General features: G+C 37.6%; 1 pseudogene; it reads right to left on the minus strand.

Moving 5' to 3' along the window:
• Window positions 1–246: 246 nt before the first annotated feature.
• On the minus strand, window positions 247–1,214 carry LOC137216545 (14-3-3 protein epsilon-like; annotated as a pseudogene).
• Between the last annotated feature and the right edge of the window lie 15,185 nt (window positions 1,215–16,399).

The raw sequence follows: 16,399 nt of genomic DNA on the forward strand, positions 1-16,399 counted from the left end.
AAAAAGCCTGTATGTAGTCCTATTAGTGTCTTAAAGAACCGAAAAACTGGAACCAGTAAAATGCACAGAAATTCATTCTTGCCTTTAAGAACATTTGAAAACTGTTTTAAAAAAAAAAAAAAAAAACAGGGCAGAACCTAAATTCTGAAACCAAATGTAGAAGTCAGATTTGGTGGTTCTCACTGACCATGAGGAATTTCCTACGTGGTGGGATGGGAAAGAATAGGGTGGCTAGGGATGGTTTTTCTTGTTGGCTTTTAGGTCTCACTGATTTTCATCTTCCACATCCTGCAAAAATTCTTTATTCTTCTCTTCACCCTCACCCTGCATGTCTGAATTCAATAGTGTCAGATTATCACATAACAACTGCATGATGTGTAGAGTCCTTATAGCTCTCTTCGCTCAGCATATCCAGCTCTGCAGTTGCATCGAGAGTTGATTTTGCCAACCTGCAGGCATGCTCAGGGAAATTAAGAATTTCATAGTAGGAAAAAAGAAGCATATTCACAGATATAGAGAACAAACCAGTGGTTACCAGTGGAGGGGGTTGGGGGAGTGGGAGATACAAACTATTGAGTGTAATATAGGCAAAGGATGTATTATACAACACGGTGAATAGAGCCAGCATTTTGTAATGACTGTAAATGGAAAGTAATCTTTAAAATTTGTATAAAAATAAAATAATTTCATAGTAAAATACAGTAAAATTGAGAGCAAGCCCTAAGTAAATGGGATGCGTTGGTGGAAGTTCTGTCATTGCAATATCATTAGCAGCTTTAAAGCTACTAGGCTGTTCTTTGCAGCCTCCTTCCTGTGGCAAATTCAGCCAGATACCTGTGATAGTTCCTTTTCATTTTATAATAGAAAACCTTGGACTCGCCAGTGTTAGCTGCTAGAATGAGGTGTTTGTCTGGTATATCCAAACTGTAACAACAGATTAACCTTAGCTCAATCTAGACCATTTGCCAATATTCCTAGATGATTTTTAGTTTGTTTACTCCTTCTTAGTTTCTTCTTTCTGTTTAATGCTGCTGATTATTCTCCAGGAGGCTCTTCAAGCTTCAATCACAATTTTATATACAACAGATAGAAAATTTATTTCTTCAACTGTCAGCTCCACATCTATCCCTGCTACTTTCTTCATTAATTCCATCCTATCATTCAGCCTCCTTGGCCAGATTCCTGGTGTATACCAGATTCTCCTGATCATGCATAGTGCAACAGCTAGCTACAGTGGGGCCTGTGCAACAGATGGAAGTGGATAGGATCTCTCTCTCAGCCTCCTGCTCTGCATCCAGGCAGCCCAATTATCTCTTTTATTAGTGAGGAAACTCTTTCTTAGAACACTCCAGCAAAATTCTCCTTACATCTCTTCACTTCAACAAGGCCATATTACTACACTCTAGCTATAAGGGAGACTGGGGAAGTGATTTTCTACATTTCCATGCTCTATAATCAAAGATGGGACTCTGACAACAAGTAAGCAGTAAAAGGGGATTGGCTAATGGGTAGGTGACTCAAAGTGTCTACTATAGTCATTTACCAAGGGAAAAAAGTGATTGAGCTATTCTTAGATTTTCAACATCACCAGATGCCAAATATAGAAATAATGTCAGATAAATTTTTATAAATGATATACATACATATGTATACATATATATACATATACATGTAAAATATACATATACATACACAATATACATATATGTACATAAAACTACACAAATCATAAATGTATGTAATTTAATGAATTTTCACACAATGAATATACTTAATGAAATCTGCATCCAGATCTTAGTTGTGACCAATCTACTGAAAAGCCTCTTGAAGGGGGGCTTCCGGGAAGATGGCGGAAGAGTAAGACACGGAGATCACCTTCCTCCCCACAGATACACCAGAAATACATCTACACGTGGAACAACTCCTACAGAACACCTACTGAACGCTGGCAGAAGACCTCAGACCTCCCAAAAGGCAAGAAACTCCCCACGTACCTGGGTAGGGCAAAAGAAAAAAGAATAAACAGAGACAAAAGAATAGGGACGGCACCTGCACCAGTGGGAGGGAGCTGTGAAGGAGGAAAGGTTTCCACACGCTAGAAGCCCCTTCGCGGGCGGAGACTGCGGGTGGTGGAGGGGGAAGCTTCAGAGCCGCGGAGGAGAGCACAGCAACAGGAGTGAGGAGGGCAAAGTGGAGAGATTCCCACACAGAGGATCAGGGCCGACTGGCACTCATCAGCCCAAGAGGCTTGTCTGCTCACCCGCCGGGGCGGGCACAGCTGGGAGTTGAGGCTCGGGCTTCAGTCGGAGCGCAGGGAGAGGATTGGTGTTGGCGGCATGAACACAGCCTGCAGGGGGTTAGTGTTCACGGCTAGCTGGGAGGGAGTCCGGGAAAACATCTGGAGCTGCTGAAGAGGCAAGAGACTTTTTCTTCCCTCTTTGATTCCTGGGGCGCGAGGAGAGGGGATTAAGAACGCTGCTTAAAGGAGCTCCAGAGACGGGCGCAAGCCGCGGCTAAAAGCGCCGACCCCAGAGATGGGCATGAGACGCTAAGGCTGCTGTTGCCGCCATCAAGAAGCCTGTGTGCGAGCACAGGTCACTATCCACACCCCCCTTCCGGGGAGCCTGTGCAGCCCGCCACTGCCAGGGTCCCGGGATGCAGGGACAACTCCCCCGGGAGAACGCACGGCACACCTCAGGCTGGTGCAACGTCACGCCAGCCTCTGCCACTGCAGGCTTGCCCCGCACTCCGTGCCCCTCCCTACCCACGTCCTGAGTGAGCCAGAGCCTCCGAATGAGCGGCTCCTTTAACCCCGTCCTGTCTGAGCGAAGAACAGACGCCCTCCGGCGACCTACACACAGAGGCGGGGCCAAGTCCAAAGCTGAGCCCCTGGGAGCTGTGAGAACAAAGAAGAGAAAGGGAAATCTCTCCCAGCAGCCTCAGAAGCAGCGGATTAAAGCCACAATCAACTTGATGTACCCTGCATCTGTGTAATACATGAATAGACAATGAATCATCCCAAATTAAGAAGGTGGACTTTGAGAGCAAGACTTACGATTTTTTCCCCTTTTCCTCTTTTTGTGAGTGTGTATGTGTATGCTTCTGTGTGAGATTTTGGCTGTATAGCTTTGCTTCCACCATTTGTCCTAGGGTTCGATCCGTCCGGTGTTTTTCTGTTGTTTAATTTTTTTCTTAATAATTATTCTTTATTTTAATAACTTTATTTTCTTTTACTTTATCTTCTTTCTTTCTTTCCTTCCTTCCTTCCCTCCTTTACACAATGAATCATCCCAAATTGAGGAGGTGGACTTTGAGAGCAAGATTTATGATTTTTTCCCCTTATCCTATTTTTGTGAGTGTGTATGTGTATGCTTCTGTGTGAGATTTTGTCTGTATAGCTTTTCTTCCACCATTTGTCCTAGGGTTCTATCCATCTGTTTTTTTTTTAAATTTTTTTCTTTTTTTCTCTTAATAATTACTTTTTATTTTAATAACTTTATTATATTTTATCGTACTTTATTTTATTTTACCTTATCTTCTTTCTTTCTTTTTTCCTTCCTTCCCTCCTTCCTCCCTCCCTCCCTCCCTCCCTTCACCTTTCTTTTTTTTTCTTTCTTTCTTTCTACTTCTACTAATTCTTTCTTTCTACTTTTTCTCCCTTTTATTCTGAGCCGTGTGGATGAAAGGCTCTTGGTGTTGCAGCCAGGAGTCAGTGCTGTGCCTCTGAGGTGGGAGAGCCAACTTCAGGACAGTGGTCCACAAGAGACCTCCCAGCTCCACATAATATCAAACGGTGAAAATCTCCCAGAGATCTCCATCTTAACACCAGCACCCAGCTTCACTCAACGACCAGCAAGCTACAGTGCTGGACATCCTATGCCAAACAACTAGCAAGAAAGGAACACAACCCCACCCATTAGCAGAGAGGCTGCCTAAAACCATAATAAGTCCACAGACACCCCAAAACACACCTCCAGACGTGGACCTGCCCACCAAAAAGACAAGATCCAGCCTCATCCACCAGAACACAGACACTAGTCCCCTCCACCAGGAAGCCTACACAACCCACTGAACCATCGTTAGCCACTGGGTACAGACACCAAAAACAATGGGAACTACAAACCTGCTGCCTGCAAAAAGGAGACCCCAAACACAGTAAGATAAGCAAAATGAAAAGACAGAAAACCACACAGCAGATGAAGGAGCAAGATAAAAACCCACCAGATGTAACAAATGAAGAGGAAATAGGCAGTCTACCTGAAAAAGAATTCAGAATAATGATAGTAAAGATGATCCAAAATCTTGGAAATAGAATAGACAAAATGCAAGAAACATTTAACAAGGACCTAGAAGAACTAAAGATGAAACAAACAATGATGAACAACACAATAAATGAAATTAAAACTACTCTAGATGGGATCAATAGCAGAATAACTGAGGCAGAAGAATGGATAAGTGACCTGGAAGATAAAATAATGCAAATAACTTCTGCAGAGCAGAATAAAGAAAAAAGAATTAAAAGAACTGAGGACAGTCTCAGAGACCTCTGGGACAACATTAAACGCACCAACATTCGAATTATAGGGGTCCCAGAAGAAGAAGAGAAAAAGAAAGGGACTGAGAAAATATTTGAAGAGATTATAGTTGAAAACTTCACTAATAAGGGAAAGGAAATAGTTAAGTCCAGGAAGCACAGAAAGTCCCATACAGGATGAATCCAAGGAGAAATACACCAAGACACATATTAATCAAACTGTCAAACATTAAATACAAAGAAAACATATTAAAAGCAGCAAGGGAAAAACAACAAATAACACACAAGGGAATCCCCATAAGGTTAACAGATGATCTTTCAGCAGAAACTCTGCAAGCCAGAGGTGACTGGCAGGACATATTTAAAGTGATGAAGGAGAAAAACCTGCAACCCAAATTACTCTACCCAGCAAGGATCTCATTCAGATTTGATGGAGAAATTAAAACCTTTACAGACAAGCAAAAGCTGAGAGAGTTCAGCATCACCAAACCAGCTTTACAACAAATGCTAAAGGAACTTCTCTAGGCAAGAAACACAAGAGAAGGAAAAGACCTACAATAACGAACCCAAAACAATTAAGAAAATGGGAATAGGAACATACATATCGATAATTACCTTAAATGTAAATGGACTAAATGCTCCCACCAAAAGACACAGATTGGCTGAATGGATACAAAAACAAGACCCATATATTTTCTGGCTACACGAGACCCACTTCAGAACTAGAGACACATACAGACTGAAAGTAAGGGGATGGAAAAAGATATTTCATGCAAATGGAAACCAAAAGAAAGGTGGAGTAGCAATTCTCATATCAGACAAAATAGACTTCAAAATAAAGACTATTAGAAGAGACAAAGAAGGACACTACATAATGATCAAGGGACTGATCCAAGAAGATATAACAATTGTAAATATTTATGCACCCAACATAGGAGCACCTCAATACATAAGGCAAATGCTAACAACCATAAAAGGGGAAATCAACAGTAACACATTCATAGTAGGGGACTTTAACACCCCACTTTCACCAATGGACAGATCATCCAAAATGAAAATAAATAAGGAAACACAAGCTTTAAATGATACATTAAACAAGATGGACTTAATTGATATTTATAAGACATTCCATCCAAAACCAACAGAATACACATTTTTCTCAAGTGCTCATGGAACATTCTCCAGGAAAGATCATATCGTGGGTCACAAATGAAGCCTTGGAAAATTTAAGAAAATTGAAATTGTTTCAAGTATCTTTTCCGACCACAATGCTATGAGACTAGATATCAATTACAGGAAAAGATCTGTAAAAAATACAAACACATGGAGGCTAAACCATACACTACTTAATAACGAAGTGATCACTGAAGAAATCAAAGAGGAAATAAAAAAAAATACCTAGAAACAAATGGCAATGGAGACACGACGACCGAAAACCTATAGGATTCATCAAAAGCAGTTCTAAGAGGGAAGTTTATAGCAATACAATCCTATCTTAACAAACAGGAAACATCTAGAATAAACAACCTAACCTTGCATCTAAAGCAATTAGAGAAAGAAGAACAAAAAAATCCCAAAGTTAGCAGAAGGAAAGAAATCATAAAAATCAGATCAGAAATAAATGAAAAAGAAATGAAGGAAACGATAGCAAAGATCAATAAAACTAAAAGCTGGTTCTTTGAGAAGATAAACAAAATTGATAAACCATTAGCCAGACTCATCAAGAAAAAAAGGAAGAAGACTCAAATCAATAGAATTAGAAATGAAAAAGGAGAAGTAACAACTGACACTGCAGAAATACAAAAGATCACGAGAGATTACAAGCAACACTATGCCAATAAAATGGACAACCTGGAAGAAATGGACAAATTCTTAGAAATGCACAACCAGCTAAGACTGAATCAGGAAGAAATAGAAAATATGAACAGAACAATCAGAAGCACTGAAATTGAGATGGTGATTAAAAACCTTCCAACAAACAAAAGCCCAGGACCAGACGGCTTCACAGGCGAATTCTATCAAACATTTAGAGAAGAGCTAACACCTATCCTTCTCAAACTCTTCCAAAATAGAGCAGAGGGAGGAACACTCCCAAACTCATTCTACGAGGCCACCATCACCCTGATACCAAAACCAGACAAGGATGTCACAAAGAAAGAAAACTACAGGCCAATATCACTGATGAACATAGATGCAAAAATCCTCAACAAAATACTAGCAACAGAATCCAACAGCACATTAAATGGATCATACACCATGGTCAAGTGGGGTTTATTCCAGGAATGCAAGGATTCTTCAATATACGCAAATCAATCAACATGATACACCATATTAACAAACTGAAGGAGAAAAACCTTCCTGTATGCAGAAAACTATAAGACACTGATGAAAGAAATTAAAGATGATACCAACAGATGGAGAGATATACCATGTTCTCGGATTGGAAGAATCAATATTGTGAAAATGACTATACTACCCAAAGCAATCTACCGATTCAATGCAATCCCTATCAAATTACCAATGGCATTTTTTACAGAATTAGAACAAATTATCTTAAAATTTGTATGGAGACACAAAACACCGCAAATAGCCAAAGCAGTCTTGAGGGAAAAAATCAGAGCTGGAGGAAGCAGACTCCCTGACTTCAAACTATACTACAAAGCTACAGTAATCAAGACAATGTGGTACTGGCACAAAAACAGAAACATAGATCAATGGAACAAGATAGAAAGCCCAGAGATAAACCCATGCACCTATGGTCAACTAATCTATGACAAAGGAGGCAAGGATATACAATGGAGAAAAGACAGTCTCTTCAATAAGTGGTGCTGGGAAAACTGGAGAGCTATATGTAAAAGAATGAAATTAGGACACTCCTTAACACCATACACAAAAATAAACTCAAAGTGGATTCGAGACCTATATGTAAGACCAGACACTATAAAACTCTTAGAGGAAAACATAGGAAGAACACTCTTTGACATAAATCACAGCAAGATATTTTTTGATCTACCTCCTAGAGTAATGGAAATGAAAACAAAAATAAACAAATGGGACCTAATGAAACTTCAAAACTTTTGCACAGCAAAGGAAACCATAAACAAGACCAAAAGACAACCCTCACAATGGGAGAAAATATTTGAAAATGAATCAATGGAGAAAGGATTAATCTCCAAAATATATAAACAGCTCCTGCAGCTCAATATTAAAGATACAAACAACCCAATCCAAAAATGGGAAGAAGACCTAAATACACATTTCTCCAAAGAAGACATACAGATGGCCAAGAAGCACATGAAAATCTGCTCAACATCACTAATTATTAGAGAAATGCAAGTCAAAACTACAATGAGGTATCACCTCACACCAGTTAGAGTGGGCATCATCAGAAAATCTACAAACAACAAATGCTGGAGCGGGGGCACTGTTGGTGGGAATGTAAATTGATACAGCCACTATGGAGAACAGTATGGAGGTTCCTTAAAAAACTAAAAATAGAATTAGCATATGATCCAGCAATCCCATTACTGGGCATATACCCAGAGAAAACCATAATCCAAAAAGACATATGCATCCCAATGTTCATTGCAGCACTATGTACAATAGCCAGGTCATGGAAGCAACCTAAATGCTCATCAACACACAAATGGATAAAGATGTAGTGGTACATATAAACAATGGAATATTACTCAGCCATATAAAGGAACAAAATTGAGTCATTTGTTGAGATGTGGACAGATCTAGAGACTGTCATACAGAGTGAAGTAAGTCAGAAAGAGAAAAACAAATATCGTATATTAACGCATGTATGTGGAACCTAGAAAAATGGTACAGATGAACCAGTTTGCAGGGCAGAAGTTGAGACACAGATGAAGAGAACAGACGTGTGGACACCAAGGGGGGAAAACTGCGGTGGGGTGGGGATGGTGGTGTGCTGAATTGGGCAATTGGGATTGACATGTATACACTGATGTTTATAAAATTGATGACTAATAAGAACCTGCTGTATAAACAAACAAACAAAACAACTAATACTAAACTTTTTTTGGTTATTTGTATGGAAATATGTTAATATAAATATTTCAGACATTACATGAAATTTCTAAAAATCTTATATCTTCTGGTATAACGCTACAAGTCATAATTCTAGTTATTACTTTAAAATGTATATCTCAGAAATAACTAAATTTCCTTGTCAATTGCATTATTATGAACTTTCATCAATCTTTAACTGGGATCATTTTTAAGTCTTTTGTCATTTACAGACAGTTCTGGGTGTTCTCTGATGCTTTTGCAAATGTGTTCCTATAAAAGGGTTTCATCTTCAAGGAATTCATGGAAAAGACTCTGACAAGTACAGGTTTCTGATAACTGACTATACTGCTGAACTGAATGAATAAGCATTTTCAGAACGCTAATGGAAAACTGATGAACTCATAAAAGTGCTAACAAAAGATCAAGATGAAAAAAAATTAATTACTAGGGACTGAGTGAACTGATGAGGATGATTACAATTTTTGTGACTTTCTGTTTGAATAGTAATAAAAAAAATCCCACAAGGACTCAGAGGCAAAAAATATACAAATCAATTTTCACTGCAAAGTAAAGGAGCTGTTACAGTGGAGGATTACTGGACTGAATGTCAATATTATGACATAATATGAGTGTGTTTCGTGTTTGGTAATTGCAATCATTGTTGCTTTTGTTGTGATCATCCATTAAAAAAAAAAGTCTAAAAATAATAAATGCTGGAGAAGGTATGGAGGAAAAGGACCCCTCCTACACTTTTGGTGGGAATATAAATTATTACAGCCAATATTGAGAACAGTATGGAGGTTCCTTAAAAAACTAAAAATAGAGTTACCATATGATCCAGCAATCCCACTCCTGGGCATATATCTGGACAAAACCATAATTCGAAAAGATACATACACCCCAATGTGCTTTGCAGTACTATTTACAATAGCCAAGACATGGAAGCAACCTAAAATATCCATCAACAGATGAATGGATAAAGAAGATGTGGTATATGTATACAATGAAATATTACTCAGCCATTAAAAAAAGAATGAAATAATGCCATTTGCAGCAACATGGATGGCCTAGAAATTATCATACTAAGTGAAGTAAGCCAGACAGAGAAATACAAGTATCATATGATATTGCTTATATGTGGAATCTAAAAATTAAAAAAAAGATGCTAATGAACTTATTTATAAAACAGAAATAGACCCACAGACATAGAAAACAAACTTATGGTTACCAAAGGGGAAAGGGGGGAGGGATAAATTAGGAATTTGGGATCAACATATACACACTACTGTATATAAAATAGATAACCAACAAGGACATACTTTATAGCACAGGGAACTATGTCCAATATTTTATAATAACCTATAAGGGAATAGAATCTGAAAAAGAATATATATATATGCATATGTCTATATATATAATTGAATCACTGTGCTGTACACCTGAAACTAACACAACACTGTAAATCAATTATATTTCAATTTAAAAAAAAGAAATACTATATGATCCAGCAATTGCACTTCTGGGTATATACTCCAAAAAATTGAAAACAGGTACTCAAACATATTGTACACTCATGTTTATAGCAGCATTATTTGTGACAGCCAAAAGGTGGAAGCACCCCAAGTACCCATTGGTGAATGAATGAATAAATAAAAGGTGGTATATACATAAAATGGAATAACATTAGCTTTGTAAAGGACCAAAATTCTGACATATGCTATGATATGACTGAACCTTGAAGACATTATGCTAAGTAAAATAAGCCAGACACAAAAGGACAAATATGACTCTAGTAATAAAGGTAACTAGAGTAGTCTAATTTATAGAGAAAGAGAATAGAGGGTATCAGGTACTGAGAGGAGGAAGAAATGATGAATTATTGCTTTATAGGTACAGAGTTTCAGTTTGGGATGATGAAAATGTTCTAGATATGGGTAGTGGTGAGGGTTGCCAACAATGTGAATGTACCTACTGCACTGAACTATATACTTAAACTTAGCTATGTATGGTTTACCACAATGATTAATAGTGAGAAAGATTCTCTCCTTGGCTAAACTCTAGTCAGGCTCCTCTGAGCCTTCTTATTAACTTGGCCTCAACCTAGTGTACACAAACTGCACAAGTGATGTTTTTCACAGCTTCCACCCATTAAAAGAGTTCAAAAAACACTACCATAGTTGCTAACAGCTCAAGGCTGCATCTCTAGGATGATGACTCCAGCCCCCTTAAGTTCCTGCTTGGGAAAGCTCAAGGCTGCCAAAAGAATTTATTGTTTGTTCCAGCCAACCCCTGAAGATAGGGCTCCTATCTCCTGATCTATGTGAGGTGTAGGAGCCTAACTTTGATAAGTGCCAATTAACAAACCAAGATGACATAATTACATTAACCAATCCACTTTCCCACTTTCTGTAAATTTCCACTTCCTTGACTCTACTCAAGCTCCCACTATACTTCCTTCCCATTCCCTCATTATCCCTTTAAAATGCCCAGTCATTTTTGCATAAATCAAAGTTGAATTCAGTTCATGCTGAAGTTTTTTTCCCTACTGTAATAGTGTTACTGAATAAAACCTGTTCTTACCTCTTTAACTAGTGTCTGGCTTTATTTATCTTTGACAGTGATTAAGAGCATGGAGTGTAGGGCTTCCCTGGTGGCGCAGTGGTTGAGAGTCCGCCTGCCGATGCAGGGGACGCGGGTTCGTGCCCTGGTCCGGGAAGATCCCACATGCCGTGGAGCGGCTGGGCCCCTGAGCCATGGCCGCTGAGCCTGCGCATCCGGAGCCTGTGCTCCGCAACGGGAGAGGCCGCAACAGTGAGAGGCCCGCATACCGCTAAAAAAAAAAGAGCATGGAGTGTAGCCAGACTACCCTGTCTCAAATATGAGCAGAGCCAGTGGTTGTGGAAACTTGGTCAAGTCACATACCTCCTTTGTATTTCATTTTACTCAAGGGAAAATAGGAATAAAAATAGTAAGCTTATAGACAGGATTACATGAGACAATCCAGGTAATTAACTTAAAATAGTTCCTGGCACATAGTGAAGGCTACATGATGGTTTTACTTATCACAGCACTGTTGCTCAGCAGCTTGTTTAGAAACTGGTAGGCAATTTACAAAGGCGGAATATTTGGATAAATATTTGCAATATTTATGTAAAACAGTGGGTTATATAAAAAGTTCTTATAAATACAGAAAATGAATATTCTGATAGAAATACTTGCAAAAAGCAGGAACAGACAATTCATAACAAAAATTTGTCAATAAATATATAAAAATATCTTTGACCAAACAATTAGGGAAATGCAGAAGACAAATAAAAATATATATATAATAAAACAAACAAAAAACCAGCAAGGAGATATCATTTGTCCTTTATGAGCCTTGCAAAGATGAAAGAATAAAACAAAAAATTGAAATATCCAGCACCGGTGAGAGCATATTGAAATGAATACTCATTCTTGAGTATGCTGTTTTATTTGTGAGTAGAATTCATTGACTAGAAAAAATGTCCACAACACAATGATGCATGAATAAAGCAGATTGTGAAACAGCATGTAAAATGTGGTAGTTATATCTGGTTGGCAGTATTTCACTGGTTTAAAAAAATGTTTTAGTTTCTTGTATTATTTGAAATTTTATAAGCATTTTTTTAACTGAAAAAAATGAAAACAAGAAAATTGTCTTAATCTTAAGTAGTAGATGAAGAGCAAGTATAGAGTTTTCAGGACAAAATCAGTGAGATTAAAGTGGTGCCTGCAAAAAGCTCAATTCCCCAGCATTATGTAGTAGGAACACTGACAAATAACATCCTACTGGAGTTCAGTTAGAAATTTACCTGTGTCTTTAGCAGAATTTGGAGAAACATGATAGTGGTCAAAAACATGACTTGGTTATTGACTAGGGCTAGGGATTAAAATAAAAGGGCATAAAGAGAAGACTTCCTTCTTTAGAAACACCACTGTTGGTGAGCAATGACATTACTGGTTAGAGATTAACTAAAGGCAAATATAGACTTTGAGTGATTTTAGAAGAAGGATGGGAAGTGAATGAAGAAAACAATGCATTAATATATTTAATCCTTAAAACAATCCTATGAAGTAAGGACAATGATTTTTTCCTACTTTCCACATGAAAATTAAAGTGCAGAGAGGAGAGGTACTCACCCAAGGTCATAGAATTACTTAATAAAACACTAGTCTGAAGTGTTTAGGCTGTATATATACCAGTGCTTCTCAATTTTAATTTGGAGCATGTGAAAGAATGGGAATATTGGCAGAAGTCATAAACAGGTGGCCCAGAGGCAGAGCCAGCTTGCAGATTGTTTTGTTTGGCCAGCACCATATTTTATGTTTGCTAGTTTATTTCCTTTTGTTTTAAAAATATGGTAGATTTTAAATTCGCAAAAGTACACATAATATTTAGATCACCAGTTGTTTTTATTTTGATTTTTTTATGAAAAAAAATCTGAAGATCTGGAAATATTCTTGACTGCACCATAGCCATCTGTCAGGTCTGAGTTGAGGCAGTCCTCTTTAGAAGAGGCATGCACCCTCCACTCTGTCTGCCTCACTCCTTATATCACAGGTTTGGCCATATTGGAATTGATGGCATCTGCTATAGAACATACAAAGACCTTTAAAAAGCACCCTTAATTGTCTGTAAAGGTTAAAAGATGGTTATTTATTCTTTTGTAACCCAGATATTACTAGTGCCAGGTGAGGATAGAAAAAATTCCAACTAACCCTAGAATACATCTTTTCATTTTCTATATCCTGACAAAATCTTCCTATTAGCAGTATTAAGAAATTGCTATTTTGCTGATAATTTGTTAGGGGGGCAGAGGTTAGAGTTACATCACACCTCAAAAGCAAAATTATAAGAAAGTATCAATGAGGTATCTCTGTCGTTCCTCCAAAGTTCCCCTTCAACACCGGCACCCTTATCCCTCAGACCCATAGTTCAGCTCGTCTGCCCGCCTGGCTTTGGCCTCCAAAATCAAGCACAACTAACCCCCAACAGTTCTCCCTTTTCCTTCTTTTTTTTTTTTAATTAAAATATGGTTAACGTACATGGCCTTTATTATGTTGAGGTGTGTTCCCTCTATGCTCACTTTCTGGAGAGTTTTTATTATGGATGTGGAATTTTATCAAAAGTTTTTTCTGCATCTATTGAGATGATCATATGATTTTTATTGTTCAGTTTGTTAATGTGGTGTTATCACACTGATTGATTTGTGGATATTGAAAAATTCTTGCATCCCTGGATAAATCTCACTTTATCATGGTGTATGATCCTTTTAATGTATTGTTGCATTCGGTTTGCTAGTACTGTGTTGAGGATTTTTGCATTCAAGTTCATCAGTGATATTGGCCTATAATTTTCTTTCTTTGTGAGATCTTTGTCTGGTTTTGGTATCAGGGTGATGCTGATGCTCATAGAATGAGTTTGGAAGTATCCCTTCCTCTGCAATTTTTTGGAATAGATTGAGAAGGATAGGTTTTAACTCTTCTCTAAATGTTTGGTAGTATTCACCTGTGAAGCCACATGGTCCTTGATGTTTGTTAGTTGGGAGTTTAATTACCAATTCAACTTTATTACTGGTAATTGGTCTCTTCAAATTTTCTATTTCTTCCTGGTTCAGTGTTGGGAGATTGTACCTTTGTAAGAATTTGTCCACGCTTCCAGTTTATCCATTTTATTGGTGTATAGTTGCCCAGCAATTCTACCCTAGGTATATATCAAAAAACCCCAAAAAACACTAATTTGAAAAGATATATGCACCCCAATGTTCATAGTAGAATTATTTACAATTGCCAAGATATGGAAGCAACCTAAGTGTACATCAACAGATGAATGGACACAGAAGATGTGGTATATATATATACAATGGAATACTACTCAGCCATAAGAAAGAACAAAATTTTGCCACTTCCAGCAACACAGATGAACTTGGAGGGCATTATGCAAAGGGCATTATTCTCTGTCAAAGTCAGACAGAGAAAGACAAATACTGTATGGTATCACTTATATGTGCAATCTAAAATAAAACAAATAGTGAATATGACAAAAATGAAGCAGACTCACAGATATAGAGAACAAACTAGTGGTTAACAGTGGGGAGGTGGGGTAGGAGCATTATAGGGGTGGAGACATGGGAGATACAAACTACTGGGTATAAGATAGGCTCAAGGATATATTGTGCAACATGGAGACTATAGCCAAAATTTTATAATAACCGTAAGTGGAAAGTAACCTTTAAAAATTGTATAAAAAGTAAAAGAAAAAAGAAAAACAAACAAAAAAGGAATATAGTTGACCTAGAATAATATATTAGTTTCAGGTGTACTACATAGTGATTTGACATTTGACTACATTATGAAGTGATCACCATGATAAGTCTAGAAACCATCTGTCCCCATACAAAGTTGCTGCAATATTATTGGCCATATGCTTTATGCTATACATTACACCCCCATGGATTATTTACTTTGTAACTAGAGATTTGTACCTCTTAATCCCTTTCACCTTTTCCCCCACCCCAGTTCCCTTCCCTCTGGCAACCACTCATTTGTTCTCTATCTACGAGTTTGTTTTCATTTTGTTTTGTTTTTTAGATTCCACATATATGTGAGATCATATGGTATTTGTATTTCTCTGACTTATTTCACTTAGCATAACATCCTCCAGATCCATCCATGTTGTTGCAAATGGCATGATTTCATTTTTTAATGGCTAAGTAATATTCTACATATACACATACATGCCACATCTTCATCCATTCATTTATCAATGGACACTTAGGTTGCTTCCATATCTTTCCAATTATAAATAATGATGCAATGAACACTGGTGTGCATATCTTTTCAAATTAGTGTTTTTGTTTTCTTTGGGTAAATACCCAGAAGTGGAACTGCTGGATCATATGGTAGTTCTATTTTTAATTTTTTGAGGAACCTCCATACTGTTTTCCTTTGTGGCTGCACTGATTTACAATCCCACTAACAGTGTGTGAGGGTCCCATTTTCTCCACATTCTCATCACCACTTGTTTTTTTCTTGTTTTTTTGATACCAGCCATTCTGATGGCTGTGAGGTGGTATCTCAATGTGGTTTTAATTTGCATTTCCCTGATGATTAGAGATTTTGACCATCTCTTCATGTGTCTGTTGGCCATCTGTATGTCTTCTTTGAAAAAATGTCTATTCAGGTCCCATGCCCATTTTTTAATCTGGTCATTTGTTGATGTTGAATTGTCTGAAGTTTTGCATATTTTGGACATTAACCCCTTATCAGATTTATTGTTCGAAAACACCTTCTCCCATTCAGTAGGCTGCCTTTTCATTTTGTTGGTAGTTTCCTTCATGGTGCAAAAACTGTTTAATTTTTGGAGACCTACTTGTTTATTTCTGCTTTTGTCCCTTGTGATTTGGGTGTCATATCCATAAAATCATTGCAAAGACCAATGTCAAGGAGTTTTTTCCCCTATATTTTATTCTAGGCATTTTATGGTTTTAGGTCTTGCATTTAAGTCTTTAATCCATTTTTAATTTATTTTTGTATATAGTGTGAGAAAGAAGTCTAGTTTGATTCTTTTGCATGTAGCTGTCCAGTTTTCCCAACAAATTTTCCCTTTTCTTAGGCAGAGCAATTGAGCTCTTTCTTATTCTTTTAGCTTCACAATTATAGCATAACTCTGTTAACAAAGGGCTGACCTTAGGATCAACTCTCCTTAGAAGTTGCAGGGGATCATAAATAAAAAATTATTTATAGCAAGTAACATATTTTCCCTTTTACATTTGTATTTAAATTCCTCCAAACTCATGGCTATTCTAT

The sequence above is a fragment of the Pseudorca crassidens genome, chromosome X (genome assembly GCF_039906515.1).
Source record: "Pseudorca crassidens isolate mPseCra1 chromosome X, mPseCra1.hap1, whole genome shotgun sequence".
NCBI classification, from domain to species: Eukaryota; Metazoa; Chordata; class Mammalia; order Artiodactyla; family Delphinidae; genus Pseudorca; species Pseudorca crassidens.